Source organism: Pinus tabuliformis, chromosome 3_1, assembly GCF_031772625.1.
Source record: "Pinus tabuliformis cultivar Carrire ecotype Pingquan chromosome 3_1, CPIR1, whole genome shotgun sequence".
Lineage (NCBI taxonomy): Eukaryota > Viridiplantae > Streptophyta > Pinopsida > Pinales > Pinaceae > Pinus > Pinus tabuliformis.
Window position 1 is genome coordinate 740101696 of NC_142301.1, and position 16523 is coordinate 740118218.

The 16523-nt window shown below is 36.1% G+C and overlaps 1 pseudogene; it reads right to left on the bottom strand.

Moving 5' to 3' along the window:
- Window positions 1-5474: 5474 nt before the first annotated feature.
- On the bottom strand, window positions 5475-6868 carry LOC149189473 (3-ketoacyl-CoA synthase 4 pseudogene; annotated as a pseudogene).
- Window positions 6869-16523: the final 9655 nt, after the last annotated feature.

The following is a 16523-nucleotide window of genomic DNA, read 5'->3' on the forward strand; positions in this document are numbered from 1 at the left end:
TTGATGATCCTTGTAATAATTTAACCTAGCTCCTAGTTACAAAGAAAATCATATCACAAAATGGAGCTTTGACATACACTGGAGTTTGATTTATCAAGGGTATAACTCACAAAGTGTTTCACATAATTAGTATTATAACCTTAATTTGGAAACAAAATTTTACATCTAATGGCATCAATTTCATTGTAGTCAACCTTACTAGTAAAAATATATAACATCAAAGAGCGCTCCAATTTTTACAACCAATTGATGTGAGTATAAAAATCAAAATCTTGTTAATGAGGGTGGATTTAGAATAAGGTAAAATATGGAGAACCTCTATGTAGGCTAGATGTAGGTCCTTGATTATATAGAGCTAAATGGTGTGAAATCTAGTAAGGATAAAATGTGAAGACCCTTACAAGTAGAATAGTGTGAGATATAATCAGGGCAAAAGATTGAAACCCTTACACTGCCAAATGATGTGAAACCTTGAAGCGACATCACTCCATTATGATACAAAATGATATGGGCACAATATCGACAAGTGAATACTCATACACTAAGGAACATAAGAGAGAAAGTATGCAAGTATTAAAGATGAGATTGTTGGAACTTTACAAGTTTTGCACTCATTTACATTATGTATATATAGAGGGTACACGAAGCTTCAAAAGGAACTACAAACCGCCAAGTATTTGAATATCAAATCCATTTTCTTAATTATAGCATTCATCAAAATTCCTTTTAGCTTCCTCACTCAAACCCCATTGTGACAAAAAAATCATACGATTTAAATTCTTCTAAAAAAACATTGTTTACAACATTAAAAACCATATTATCCTTAAAAGTTAAATTAAAGTATTCAAAGGATCAAAATGGTTTTTCGAATTTTCTATTTTTCATGTCCATTTGTACCTATCTCCCAATGAGGTTAATTTAAAAGGATTTTTTAAGTTCATTTCCACTTGCATCTAACAACATGTATTTACAAAAAATTAACCTTAATTGTATCTAAATTATAAATATAATATAGTGTAATGATAATTTTATTAAATGTATATTCTATTCCATTGTTAGTCATGTTTATTTCATAATAGGCCTTCCAAAATTGTAATTTAATTATTAGTAATTATTAGGTGGATGGTAAAGATTTAACCTCCATGGAATATGCTAGAATATTCATAAATCAAACATTAAAATTTATCTCTTAGTTATTCTTTTTTAATTAGTTTATCTCAATTATTTAATTAAATAAAATATTATATCAATATGTGTCATAATGGGCATGTGGTATTGATAAGTCATGGTATTGTAACAAAAGGTATTTACAAGTTAAGGCTTTACATGGTAAAGTGGGGGTGAATATCCATAGTTGAGAATATTATTACATATTTTTTAAGATGTGTATACATTTAATTCATATTTTAATTATTTTTTTAAATAATAATAATAATTTAAAATAGAGTTATCAATTAGTTAATTTTTATGATTTTTTTTTAAATTTTGGCGATGTGAAATATGTCATAAGATAAGTGATTTGATGATTATCATGAATTAATGTCTATCTACATTTTCCAACCATTTAATTTATATGGCTATTCTACTGTATTGATTTATTATTATTTAGTTTATTTGCTAGAAGGTCTATTTTTGACTTTAAATTTTCTAAATAATACTAATATAAAAAAAAAAGGATAAAATGCTTAAACCAATTTTGAAAAATGTAAATTCCTTTATATTTTTAAATGTCTTCCCTACTAAAATAGAGAATTTTTTTTTTAAACAAAGCTTTTGGATAACAACGACTACAAACTAGCAATTTCCCTAAAGGTGAAAAGATACAAGATATTAACCAGAGAGGTCTTAAATCCAGTGAAAAGATACACTCTAGGAATAGAAGGGGCATGTAGTTTTGCTCTAATACCATGTAGGTGTAGAAAAAGGCACCCAAGGATTACACTGCATAATCAAAATTTCAACATTTCTACTAAGAGAGAAAATTGAAAAAATGAACCAAGTTTCTTTATTACTTGAAAAATGGACTATACATCATTCTTATTTATTATAGCAAAAGAAGCTTCTTATTTATAGTAGCAAAAGAAGCTTTTAGCAATTGCGAGAAGAGAAACTTCACAATCTAACAATTAAGATTTATACATAAGCTTGCAAGCTTAAAACGGTTATTTTATTAGAACTCTAGCATATTTTTCATCATTTCACATATTTAGTCAAACTAAAATGCACATAATATGTACTTTGACTTTCATTACTTATTCATGAAAACCATTTAGACTTGTTTATTTTTTTATAACTTTTTAATGTTAATATGAAAATATGTTTTACTACAAATATTAATTCTAAAAAATTTCCTGCATAAATAAATATTATTTAAAAAAGAAAAAGCATTTATAAAGCACCTAATTCTTACCAAATTTAATAGAAAAAATAAAACAATACAAAGATGTGCATTATTCAAATTAATATCATTCAAATAATTGTGACAAATAAATTACCCACAAAATAGATGTGAGTCAAAAGTCAAAGAAATAGATCCAAGTCAAAAAAAATATTGTGCTATGTGGCGCAACCCTCAACTTTTAAGCGTATTTCTTTAAGCAACTTCCAAAATAAATAAATAATAGAGACAACTTTTATTTTCATAACATGGTTCTTTAGAAACAAAATAGTTAACTCAGAACTGCTCATGCATTTACCTCTCTAACCATATGGTGAGGAGGGCAGTTAATAAATTCAATACCAAATTATGTTCTCATATATTTTAAAAAGAGTATCCAAGTTAATTCGATACCAAATTATGTTCTCATGTATTTTAAAATGAGTACACAAGTTCCAAGATAGAGAGTTTTACATGTAAGGAGGATAGTTATCGCAAACATAAGATCATTAACAATTTTTCAAAAAAATAAAAGAAATGGTACTAACAATTGTATAGTGGCATTCAAACCGTACATAGCAATATTGAGGCCGAGACCTATTGATGAACAGCTAAATGACATAGGTACATAGACATGTATATTTCAGTTTCTCATTGAAATATCAAATATAAGTTTTTTACTTTGAAGAAAAAAGTACCTCTAAGAAACAAAATTGGGTTTAATGGAGTCCCAAATTTATAAGTACCATGCATCTGGTTACAAAAACAACTCCTGCCAAAACTCTGAATTATATGTAAGGTCCTCTCAGTGGAATATATCGACTCCTAAAATTGAGTTGCAGAAAGGTCATAAAGAAATAAACGATCAGCTAATGGCTATGCCTTGGCTATATTTAATCACAAAAATATTCTGGAAACGATTAAATTGATCATTGTAGATGAAGGCTGGAGCAATTGGCCTTCTATATGGCCAGAATTTGCACTCATGTGACCCTGACTTCATATTTGCATTCTCATGGAATCATGTTTGCATAGGACCAACTACCTACCATGTGGAGGTATTCCAACCTAGCTAAACTCAATATAAAGGTTTCCTCTAGGGTTTTGCCTCTGAGGGCAAGTACATTATTATTGGAGAGCATACCTATCTCGATTTTAGCTTTTCTTCTTCAGAATAGTACATACGCTCTTGAACACAAGTAGTCATAAACCATGGCATGGCATGTTTCACCATTGCAGTAATCGCATCTCTATTTAGCCAAGGCATGGAGGTGAAGAAATATACAACTAACATGAATGTTCATCTTTGATCATTCTCTGGGTTCTTTCTCTTATACACTTTCACAATGGTCTTTCATCGCTGAGGTAGGAACTTGACGTAACCAATAGAGACATGCTAAATGGACTTGTATTCAATATATATTACAAGTGTTCTTTATTTATATGAAGATTTACAATGATTGTGGAATTTTCTTGATTTATAGGAAATACAAGTAACATAATAAACAAAAAAGAGTTTAACAACGTGATTAAATTACATCAAAATGATTAATCAGAACTCGATTTCCTCAAAATATGCTTTAGTTGAACAACGTGGCATTCAATAGCCCTTTCAAAAACACCTGGCTGTCATTATCTCACATTGTTGTGAAAAGGTCACTATTAAAAGGCAAAAACAAATGGAAAAAATGAATTCATCGAGGAAAACCTTTGAGAAATGAGCATCTTACTAAAATGAGTGAAAGTTTAAGTATCTGCTCCTAGGATTAGCTCAGCTGGTCGAATCCCTGTGGTTAAGCATCTCTGTCATTGAGAGGTCTCTGGAGGATTAAATCAACTGGTCAAATCCCTGTGGTTAAGCATCTCTGCCATTGAAAAGTCTCGGGTTCAATTTCTCTCTAACACTCTCAGGGTCAGATTTTGTGTTTGAGTCAGCAGGAAGTGATCCCAGGTGGCTCTACCTGGAACTATATTCCATGGATGTAGCGAGTCACCAATATCTGGAAACCATGAACCACATAGTAGAGTGAAAGTTCAAGTATAGAGCACCAAACTTTTATTTAAGCAAATAATCTAACCTCCAGCATTGGCTACATCCTATATGGCAGAACCAAAATAACATATCGTTATACATCTCCTCATTAAGATAACAAGCAGAGTATGTTACCAAGTGAAAGGCCAATGCTACTTTTACTAAGGAATCAAACTACAGCGTAAAAGATTCAAAAGTAGAAGAAAAATGCACCATACTAAGTTTCTAACCCTCCCACATTTGGAGAGAGGGAGGAGAACCTGAAAATACTATATCAATACCAAAACATACAGACCTTCTAATACCAAAATATAACAAATTTTCTAACACAGTTCACCGTCAATATATAATTAACATGATTGCATTTCAGTATGATAACTCGTAAATTCAAGTCACCTTTGATAACTGAGCAAAAAGCATAAAATGTAATCGCTCAAAGTCAAGGACTTCCTTTATGATGCCAGCTTTCTAGATACATATATCAGTAGAGCTGCTTTAAAAGGGAATAATGAAATCAGCTACTGTCGTTGCTTTTCTACTCACAAACCACTATTTTGAAAAGTTAATTGATCTTAGAAAGAAAAATACCAGGAAACCTCCTCATTAGCCGGATTGTCAATTTTCCTACACTAAGATCTCTGAACTGAAAGGTGTTATTGAGAAAGAAACAGATACTACACAGAAAGCCAACAGGAAGCATTCCCATTTGTTGACTGCACATGCTCCATTAACAGGACTGCATTTTAGAAAGTAATCCGCTAGATCATCTTTGACAATGAAGTAAATGAAAAACACATGAACATGATTAGTTTGAAATATGATTGTTCAACAATCAAGCACCTTGACGATGCAAATTTTTCAGCTAGCTATTTCAGTAAAGTTGAAAAGAATGGTAGTTCTGGAGAGAAATGTGAGGGGCAATATCATGAATTTCCCATTGAAACAATTCCCACAAATGAATTTTATACAAATGACAAGGAGCTTTCCTGATGCTACTACTAGCCTACCTACAAAGTCTGCATGAGCAAAGCTATAAAAATTCAAAATTCCTCTTAAAGATTGGGATGTGGCACAGTTTGGAAATTCAAAGGCTGGATACACAGTTTGAAGATGCAATAGTCTGGAAGTGCAGAAAACTAAAAATAAAAGCTAAACCATGTGAGAAACCATGAAATGGGGACCAATAAAAAATACCAATATTGCAGAACTCCAAAGTGCACACATATCTAGAAGATACATGCAGATCTGAGGTTGAACTGCATGTATTAGACTTTCAACTCATTTTGTTGGTTGCTCATTCTATCATCAATTTTACTGGATATTGATCAATGCAATCAGCCCAAGGACTATCAGTGGGTGATTTCATTATTTGAAGTGCTTTCCAAACAGCACTGTTGCACTTGAATCCACTTCCAAATGCAATCTACCAAATTTGATTGCCTGTTCGCATACGTCCTTTGGCCTCAATGTAACTGAGCTCATACCAAATTGAGCTTGAGGAAGTGTTGCCAAAGCGATGCAGAGTCATCCTCAAAGTCTCTACATTATTGGCTTGAGATGCAAGTTCTTCTTAAGCTCATCAATCACTGCTCTTCCTCCAGCATGAATACAAAAATGCTCAAATGCAAGCTTAAAATCTGGAATATGGGGTTTGATCTTCATACTGAAGACCTTTCTTCCAACAAGGGTGGCAAAGAAAAGTAATTGCTTGTTGATGGGAAGAACAAGAGGTCCCAGAGTTGTGATATTAGTCTTCAATGCTCCTCATGCTATGGCCATAAGTTCTTTGGATAATGACACACCAAGCTTGCCAGCTTCATCTTGCTCTTGATAAACATAGTTGAATTCTTTATCATCTGCTCCTTTATGAGTTTTCGCAACATGGACAAGATTGTACTTTGCACGCTGGCGGTCAAAGCGCTTATTTGAAAGAACTGTAGATCCCCCAACACGAAAAAAGCAATTGGTATCAACATTGACTTTTTGTTGCCAAAATACCAATTCTAAGTAATGTTTTCTATGCTCACAACTATTGCATATGTGCTTCTATGAATTTGTAACAAATCCTTGGCAAGATCAATGGCAACAACTCCTGCACTACAACCCATTCCACCTAAATAGAAGCTTTGAATGTTCCCTCTCAACTTATACCTATTCACAATCATAGCAGAGTGTGAAGGAGTTGGATTGAATAGACTGCAGTTCACCACAAGAATCCCAATATCCTTGGGTTTCAACCCTGTTTTCTTAAAAAGATTGTCTAGGGCACCAAACATGACCTGCTCGGCCTCTTCTCGTGCTATGGCCATGGAGGGCCGAGGGGGAATATAATGCACTACAGCAGGAAGATAAGTGTTGTCTCCTAAACTCGATCGTTCTAGTATCTTTGCCCGAAATTCCAAGGATGAATCTTGAAAATATCTCGAAAGCTCAGAGTGTTCCATAAAGCATTGGAAGCTCACTTTGAGGCTTTTAGGGGGCTTGTAGCAGGATTAATCCACAGGAGACACAGGTCGAGGGCGAGACATCATATAGACTGTGCACCCAAAAACAAGAATGGCCAAACAGACAAGAACACTCACGAGATTGAACTGTAAATGGATCCAGAGCTGCCAAATATCTTCCGGGTTCATCCGTCCCACTTCAAGAAGCATACCCACCATGAGAGGGATCAAGAGCAAAGTCAGGAGATGGGTTATAAGATAATGATAGCCGAGTTTGACATATTTCAGATTGACACTTTGGAGGAAATCAGGAAGTATACGTGATGGACTGATCTAGACAGCCACTACATTAGAGACGTGATGGTTGGTTTGGCTTGATGGGTGGTTAGTTTGACCCATTTTGGTATTAGGGTTCAATCAACCTGGGTCTAGAGAAAAACAAATGGGGACCAAGAGAGTCTCAGGTATAAAATTAAAAACTAAGCTATAAATCTAAGATTTAAGAGGACTGAAAAAAATCTGTTAAAAACAAAACAAAGGATTCCTACCTTGGGCCAAAAAGTTTGAGGCTAAGTGATGCCTGTAAGAAGACAAAAGTGATCCCAAATAAACTCAATGGCTACCAATGTCCACTGATTTTCCGTCAAAATCATGCAACCAGAATGGCCAATTTTGACGAGTCCACCTCTGCAAATCTTTCTTTCTTGCATGAACGTTGTGGCAGCTCAAAACAACAACACCTCAATTCAGTCACTGAATCCTAGAAAACAGCCATATATATCATAGCGATCAAGGATTTGAATTGAAGAATCAAATTGCAGAGTCAAGAGTCTGAGTAAGGAAATTACATAAGAAGCATAGTACTTTAAAAAAGAAAGCAAGTCACCATAAACATAAACTCTAGAAAAGATCAACATGATAAAAAGGGGAAAAGAAGAAAAAAACTGGATAGCAAATCAGGACAAGATCTAGCTTACAACACCATCCAGCAGTATGTCCCAGTTTCTGGAGTCATGCCCTCCGTTTGCACTTCAATTCTAGCAACCCCAAAATCCACAATCTTGACAGACTTGTCTGTAGCTATGAGAAAATTATCAAACTTCAGATCCCTATGAATAAACCCAAGACTCTGCAGATACTCCATGCCCCTTGCCACATCCAACGCCTGCTTCACTGCTAATTTTAAAGGCACTGGGCGGTTTTGTCTCTTTGCCAGAGACTACCTCATAGAACCCTCCTTGGTATACTTTGTAACAATACACCAAACCATAGGTTTCTTACAAACCCCTATGAATCTCACCACATTTTGATGCCTCAGAGTGGCTATCATCTTGAATTCTTGTGTGAATTGTTGCTCCAAGATTTGGGCTTTCTTTGTATTATCCTCCGACCTCTCAAGGATCTTCACTACAACATCCTCGCAATTGTAGGTACCTTAATAAAGTTTACCAAATGCCTCTTGTGCAAAAGGAGGACTGTTCTGAGTTTTCTTAAGTCAATGGTCCACTCATCATATTCCTCAAGACCATTAGTAGCGCACCTGTCATCCATAAGTGCATGTGGAGGGACATATTCTCCAAGGGTATGGTGCTCAGTGGGGTATAGTTTTAAAATTTTGTTGGCAGGAAGGGAGACAAATCCATTAGGCAGTCTTGTTGGTGTAATCAAATTAATTCGTTGTAAGAGGGTGAGTGTAATAAATTAGAATGATGAAAACAACACATAGAGCATCAAACTATGGGATGAATTCTAAATGTTGTTTTAAGAGGAAAACATAGACTGCTTGGCCAACTATATTAGAGCATTTTAAAATGAATTCTGAGATAAATTTTGGTTCAACCAAACATGAAGACAAACATTCATGACATGGAAATAACATAAGACAAACTTACAACATGAGAAAAGCACAACACCATCAAGAGCTGACACAAGAATCCCTGTAAATTCACTGGAAAATCAAAAATACAATATGCACAGTCTTCTTTCTTCTCAAACATGTCCAACCCTTTGCTCAATTACAATTACATCATGAATAGACTAAAAACAATTACTTCCCACCTATAGGGACCGAATTCCTCAAAAGGCTTTTATGTTTCTAGTCAATGCAATGAAAATATAACTGTTTTGAGAAAACTAGAGACTGTTTGACTAAATCTTTTCCAAACATATTTACATTAAATTCTCAGTCCAAATCGAGCCTATGAGTCCTTGGATGCCTCATAATATTTACCATGATCATAAAAACAAATTATAAGAGGTTTTGACTTGAATAACTCGATAAAAACGATGACTATGTGGAAGCGCAGCGCAACCTCCTAGTCCATTAGAAACACAAAAACACAGCAAAAAAGCGCAGCGCTTGTATTTTTTGAATATATCCTAAACGGTAAACCAGATTGAACTGAATTTTTGATAGCAAGTTAATATCATTTTAACCTTTCTCCACACAAATTTTGAGCCAAATATGACTCACGAATCTCGAGGAAATCCAAAAATGGTTGTAGATGACAGTGGCTTGTTTCTCGAAAACCGTGAAGCATTTTGACCTAAAATTAAGTGGGTTTAAACTTTATTCATCTCACCCCCATGCATCTCCTGTAAAAATTTCATGATAAATAGGTACAAGGTTTAAGAAATATGGTGAAAATACAGTGACTATATGAAAACGCAACACTCCAAGCTTATACTATCTCCGACCATCATTTGACATGCTGAGGGTATTGGGATGGCATGGAATGGTCCATACAACATTTCAAATCCATGAGAAACTGTGAAAAATTGGAGGCCCAAATTTCTACTGCAACAACTGATTAAGTTCCTTCTATTTGTTAATTACTGAACAAATTATTTACTGCATCCTACAGCGAATACCGAAACTAATACATTGCAGTCTTCACCAATTAAATTAAATGCGGAAACAAGAAATTGAGCAAGAAAGAAATACACAACACATTATGCCATTATTTTTGGACAAATATCCCCAGAAAAACCCAATGTGGGAGAACCGGTGCAGCAACTGAGGGTTTGTATTATTGAGCAGTAGTTTTATGAATACAGTCTTTGGATGCCTTGTTGGCTATCCAATATAGAGAATCTGACTGACAGAAGATTAGTGAGAAATACCTCACACTATCATTGGCGATCCAACACTGATCCAGCCATTGAATCGCTAGCCCCTAGAAGCCTCTACACAGTTTCTGTGCAATCACTGTGTTGGTCTGCGTCACTCCTTCTGGCTGATTGTTTTTCTTTTGGAACTTCGACTTCTACCATCCCGGTCTCACACCTCGGCTTTCGGCTTCCGCCTTCAGAACTCGACCTCTCCAAAAAAATACGGATCTCCCCTCAAGCTCTGCGTTGTTTCTGCATCAGGCTATGCTGCCCAGCATAGCCTTTGTGTTGCCTCTTCTGGATCTCTCTCTGCCTCCTCTGCGATGTATTCCCGGATCAGGAACTTCTCCAACTGAAACTATCCCTGCCCCTCACTGTAAGAAATCTCCTTAATCGATTCTCTAGCAACTATTGCGCTGCCCTCTCTGAGAAATTCGATCTCTTGATCTCTCTCCGATATGTTTTCTAAATGCCCATCAAGCCTCCTCTTATAATCTTCTCATTGAGAACCAAAGGCCCAGATTAGATTCTAATCAATGGCTTAGATAATTTTGGCTTGATCCTCGTCTTCTTCTAGAAGTTTCACCCACAGTTTGATTAATACCCTTTAATTATTTTAATTTCCTAAGTTTAGACTTAAGCACCCATTAAAAATAATCAATTATTTTAATAAAACCTTCTACGGGTGGAATTTCCCAAAATGATTTCTTGGTATTGTGGAATACATGTGTCCTAGCCTCCCTGCAAATTTTGAGGCTTAGATCACATCCGATGCTACCAAAAATCAACACTCCTTCTTATCGAGGAATGTGCTCTAGTAATGTATCTTGCTGAAGCATAACCCTTCTTTGTAACATCTCCCTCTGCACTCTTGATGTCTGACATCACTGCCCACCAAATACTGTGCAAATGTTGCATATGTACTGTTGCTAACACTACCACTCCCAACACTGCATCTATACTGCAACCTTCTCCAACTGTTGTTGCTACTGCATCAGCAAAAGAAAAGCATCCAAAATTACTGAACAGGTGTTCAACATGATGCATCTATTGTTGGAGTTTTGACTGTTGCTAGTCTCTACACTGACTCTCTGAAGCCTTTGCGTTGCTACTGTGACTCTGCACTGTTGTTAATTCTACTCTGCGCTGCTCAGTTTCTGGCACTCCTAGCCACTGCAACTGTCATTCTGACACTCCTCAGCAGCAACTGACACTCATCCATCTTGCTACTTCTGATCTGGGCTCCCATAGCAGGGTATTGATCCGAGAGGTGGACTCCTCAAGGATCCTGCCCGTCCGTAGTTCTTTCAAACTTACAGTTCTATATCACCCCACCTCTCCCCTGGAGGTATCTAAGCAACCATGGAAAACTCCTCCTCGATCTTTGCGGATGCAACCTTCAGATCATGCTTCTCGTCCTCGTCCTTCTTCTTGAGAGGACACTATGTAGCGTAGTGACCAAGTTCACCACACTAGAAGCACTTGATCTTCGAGAAATCTATCTTCTTATTTCGCTGCTCCTGCTACTCCTTTGATGCAAGGGTTGCATTCTCTTCCTCCTCCTTGGGCTTTGTTCCACTGGTACTGCTGCTATCAAGTTTGCACTTGACCAAGTCTCTCCCCATCTCTTCCTGCTGAAGAGCAGCCCACATCTCTTCCTAATCTGGCAACCTTTCTCTGCCTAGGATGCTCTAGACAAATACTTGCCATTCCTCTGAGACTAAATTCAGGGCTAGCCTCACCATCTTGGTAGGTTGAGGTGTTGACCCCACAGCTGCCAACGAGTCTCGGATTTCCTGAAGCTTCATTAGGAACAGATCAATGTGTTCCCCCTTCTGCATCTGCATGGATCTCATCTTTTGCTCCTAGTACATCTTCTGCTACTCGGAAGATCCTTCATATAGCGTGGCCAATGATTCCCACATTTGTCGGGCAGTATCCTTGCCGGCAATGTGACATACTACGTGATATTTCATTCCGTCGAGGATCAATTGTTTGGCCTTCGCCATTTCAACCTTGTACTTCTTGAGCGAATCTGGATCCTAAGGTACAACTACCACACTATCAACATAGGTCTTGAAATCCTTGCCTTCCAGATCACATAGTTGGATGCACCCTCCAACCGATCCTGATCTCGGAACCCATTAGCTGCCATCTCTACTAACGAAATGTCGAAATGCCTCCTCTCTCCTCCGCGCTACTACTGGGATGGCCTACGCACTCCCTGTTGAAGTTAGTAGATCTGTTGCTCCCTGTTGCTGCTCAGCAAATGAGAATTCGAACTTCTTGGCTGGAAGTCCTCTGAGGAAGAATTCCCTTAACAATGTCTCTCTTCTTCCTTTTGACATTTTCCTACCCCAGCAACTGCTGCTAAACACTGCGTCACACCAGTAACCTTCTCTACGCTAAATCACACCCCGGCTTCCAGCTTCAGAACTCGACCTCTCCAGCAAAACACAGATCTCCTCTCAGGCTCTGCGCTGCTTCTGCATCAACCTATATTGCCCAGTGTAGCCTTTGCTCTACCTCTTCTGGATCTCTCTCTGTCTCCTCTGCGATGTATTCCCGGATCAGGGAATTCTCCAACAGGAACTATCCCTGCCCCTCACTGCAAGAAATCTCCTCAATCGATTCTCTAGCAATTGTTGCATTGCCCTCTTTGAGAAATTCAATCTCTTGATCTCTATCCGATATGTTTTCCAAATGCCACATCAAGCCTCTTATAATCTTTTTGTTGGGAACCAACGACCCAGATTAGATTCTAATCAATGGCTTAGATCATTTTGGCTTGATCCTCGTCTTCTTCTAGAAGTTTCACCCCCAGTTTGATTAAACCTTTAATTATTTTAATTTCCTAAGTTTAGACTTAGGGACCCATTAAAAATAATTAATTATTTTAATAAAACCTTCTCCGAGTGAAATTTCCCAAAACGATTTATGGATATTCTGGAATACATGTGTCCTAGACTCCCTACAAATTTTGAGGCTTAGATCACACCCAATGCTTCCAGAAATCAACAAAACTTCTAGGTCGTACACAAACTTTCAAACCCCAAACCTTTTTCTTACAGTAGAAACACAACACAGTTGCACAGTGCACCTCCATCTCCATGACTTGACTAAACATTGATCTTCCAAATGAGCAAAATGATTTGGAGTTGATCCAAGTATTCACAAAAACCTCCTACATGGACAAAAGCGCCAAAAATCATGATTCCTCATCAAAATTTGATGCCTTGGTAAAAGCACAACACCACCTGCAGACTTTGCGCAGTGAACCTTTCAGATTTTTGTACTAGAGGCTGATGTCATAGTACAGCCCTGATTTGATCACAAAAGTGCTTGATAAGATGCCACTAGCTCGTCCCAATGATGCCAAAATAGGACCTTCATACCCCCACTCACCTCTTAGAATAGAAATGCCCATTTGCATGACCTTTCACACACACTGACATAAAAATAATTAATTATTTTAATAAAACCTTCTCCAGGTGGAATTTCCCAAAACAATTTATGGGTATTGTGGAATACATGTGTCCTAGCCTCCCTGCAAATTTTGAGGCTTAGAGCACACCCGATGCTTCTAGAAATCAACAAAAACTTCTAGGCCGTACACAAACCTTTAAACCCCAAACCACCTTCTTGTAGTAGAAATGCAACACAGTTGCGCAACGCACCTCCATCTTCATGACTTGACCAAACATTGATCTTTCGACTAAGCAAAATTATTTGGAGCTGATCCAAATATTCACAAAAACCTCCTACATGGACAAAAGTGCCAAAAATCTTGATTCCTCATCAAAATTTGATGCCTTGGGAAAAGCGCAGCACCCCATGCAGACTTTGCGTAGTGAACCTTTCAGAGTATTGTACTGGAGGCTGATGTCATAGTACAGGCCTGATTTGATCACAAAATTGCTTGATAAGATGCCACTAGCTTCTCAATGATGCAAAAACAAGACCATCATACGCCTACTCACTTTTTAGAATATAAATAGCCGTTTGCATGACCTTTCACACACACTGACATAATTACATTCAATAATGAAAATTTTATTCTAAACTAAGACCCATAGCTTAATCTCTACAAGATCATAGCAAACCTTTACACATTTGCCAAATAAACTTGAAAGACAAAACTTGTTTTCTGATTGCTATGACTATAGGAACCTAATAGTTGGTACACCTTAAACCAGATAGCAACAACCCCAACCTTGATTGGACAACAAGAATGGATCTCTGCGAAGAACTTGCATCTAGGAGGAGAGAATGTTGAAGCTTGGTTAGCATACAACCGATGATTAAAATTATCCAATGTTACTATCATAGACACTGAAGATAGTCTTATCTAGACCCCAAATCCAAGGGGGGTATATGCTCCAAAACAAGGGTATCTGACTCTTACTGCAACAAATGCCCCCCGTGACCTCCCCTAGTGGAGGAAAAACTATAGAAATTAAACATACCTCCCAAATCTAAACCGTTGATGTGGTTGTTGCTAAAAAATAAAGTGTCTACTTGGGATAATCTACAAAAACGATCCTTTCATGGGCCGAGATACTGCTCCTTGTGCAAAGGTTGATTTAGAAGCAGTGTCAATTACCGAATCAATGAAAATGAAAAAAAAAAAAAAAAAAGGAAAAAAAAAAGAGCCAGTTGGAGAAACAACACTTGGGATGCTAGTTCAGTTGAAGAAAACTTTAAAAATGGTTGCAAATCATAAAAAAAAAACTCAAAGCACAAAGCTTATGGTTTCTTGGGGTATTTAGCTTGAAAGAAATAAGACAATTTTTAAGGACAAAATTCCAATCCCCATCATAGCAGCTATCAACAATTTTTTGATAGCCAAGGAAATAAAACAATCCACAAATGGAGAGGTCCACACCCAGACTCAGAAAGCAATCATACAATCAGACTACCCTTAGTCATTTTTTGACGATGTAGCTCAAGGTTCCCCCTCTAAGGTAGGAGCTGGTGGAATTTCAAATTTAAATCACAACACGTCCTTCAATATATCAGCAAACGCTGGACCAGCCACAAACAACCATGCAGAGCTCTTTGCTTTAAAATTAATTTTGCAATTGGCAAGAGACATGAGAATCTCAAAACTTCATATATATGGGAACTCTCAGATAGTAATAAAATGGATGTTGGGATCAACACAGTTAAACAATTACCCTCATCTATGTCTATTTCAAAAAGTATGCACCTTAAAGGACATTTTCTCTGAGATCTATTTTGATCGTGTTTACTAGCACAGACACATGGAAGATGACTCCCTCTCAAAAATTGGACTAGATATGCCCGAGACACATGCAAGGTCACAAAAAAAGAGGCAGGACAACTACAACAATTTCTTTTTGACCCTTGGCAAAAACTAAAAATTCTGGAATGTATATGATGCTTTCCATGTATTGTTGTTAAATCATTGACTTCGAAACAAGTAAACTGAAACTTTCTATTTGGATGATCCTATAGCAAGTTATTGATTGTATATACAAGCAAGTAAGAAACGGGTTGTGGTAGACACTCTTTTTTTCGCTTTTTGTAGTTATATTGAGAGAGGCACATTTCTCTCAAGCTACAAGCCATACAAATGCTTTATGCATTTTCCCATGTAATTTGTTTACTACTAATAAATAGAATTTGGATTCTTTTCCATGGAAAAAGAAAAAATAAATAAAAACAACTACAAATTATACCATCCATAATGTTTTTACAAAAATATATTTCCAAATAAACCTTTCAAAAAATAAAAGTCAAATAGGTATTTAATAACACAAAGAAAATATTTTTGATCCATACCAATCAATAAATTAAAAAGTCGAAAAAAGACAAACAGATGAATGTCAAGTTGAAATATATTAATGCGATACTACATAAAATATTTACTATTTACTATGCAGAGGCTTTTCCGATTAGTTATTAAAGAAATTCAATTGGACTTAACATCTAAGTTTGAGTCTACACTTACTACCTTCATTCATTGAAAAGGGATTTTATGATTAGATTAATTAAAGTAATTTGCTAGGTTATTGAATGATTAAAGTAACATGCAAGATTATTGAAGATGGTTTGGAATAGAAATTGCTTTCATATTAGGTTAAATTTCAAAATTAAATTATAAAAGCTATAAAAAACAAATTGAGAAAAGTGATAGGCTTAAAAGCGTTGGTGTGGATGATGAGTGAAAGAATGACATGACAATATATAATAAAAGTAAAGTACAAGTGATAACAGTGTAGTGTAAGAAACACAGAATTAATAGAAAATTTAGTGAAATTTTATCTTCTCATTTGTTTACAGTGTAGTGTAGTGAATAGAAATTACTTTCATATTCGGTCAAATTCCAAAATTAAAATATAAAAGCTATAAAAACACAAATGAGAAGAAAAATTTGAGAAAAAGGATAGGCTTAAAAGCATTGGTGTGGATGAAGAGTGGAAGAATGGCATAACAATATATAATAAAAGTAAAATACAGGTGTAGTGTAAGAAACAATGTTAATGATGGATTTTATGTAAATAGAGGATATATAAATTGTTTGAACATTAATATC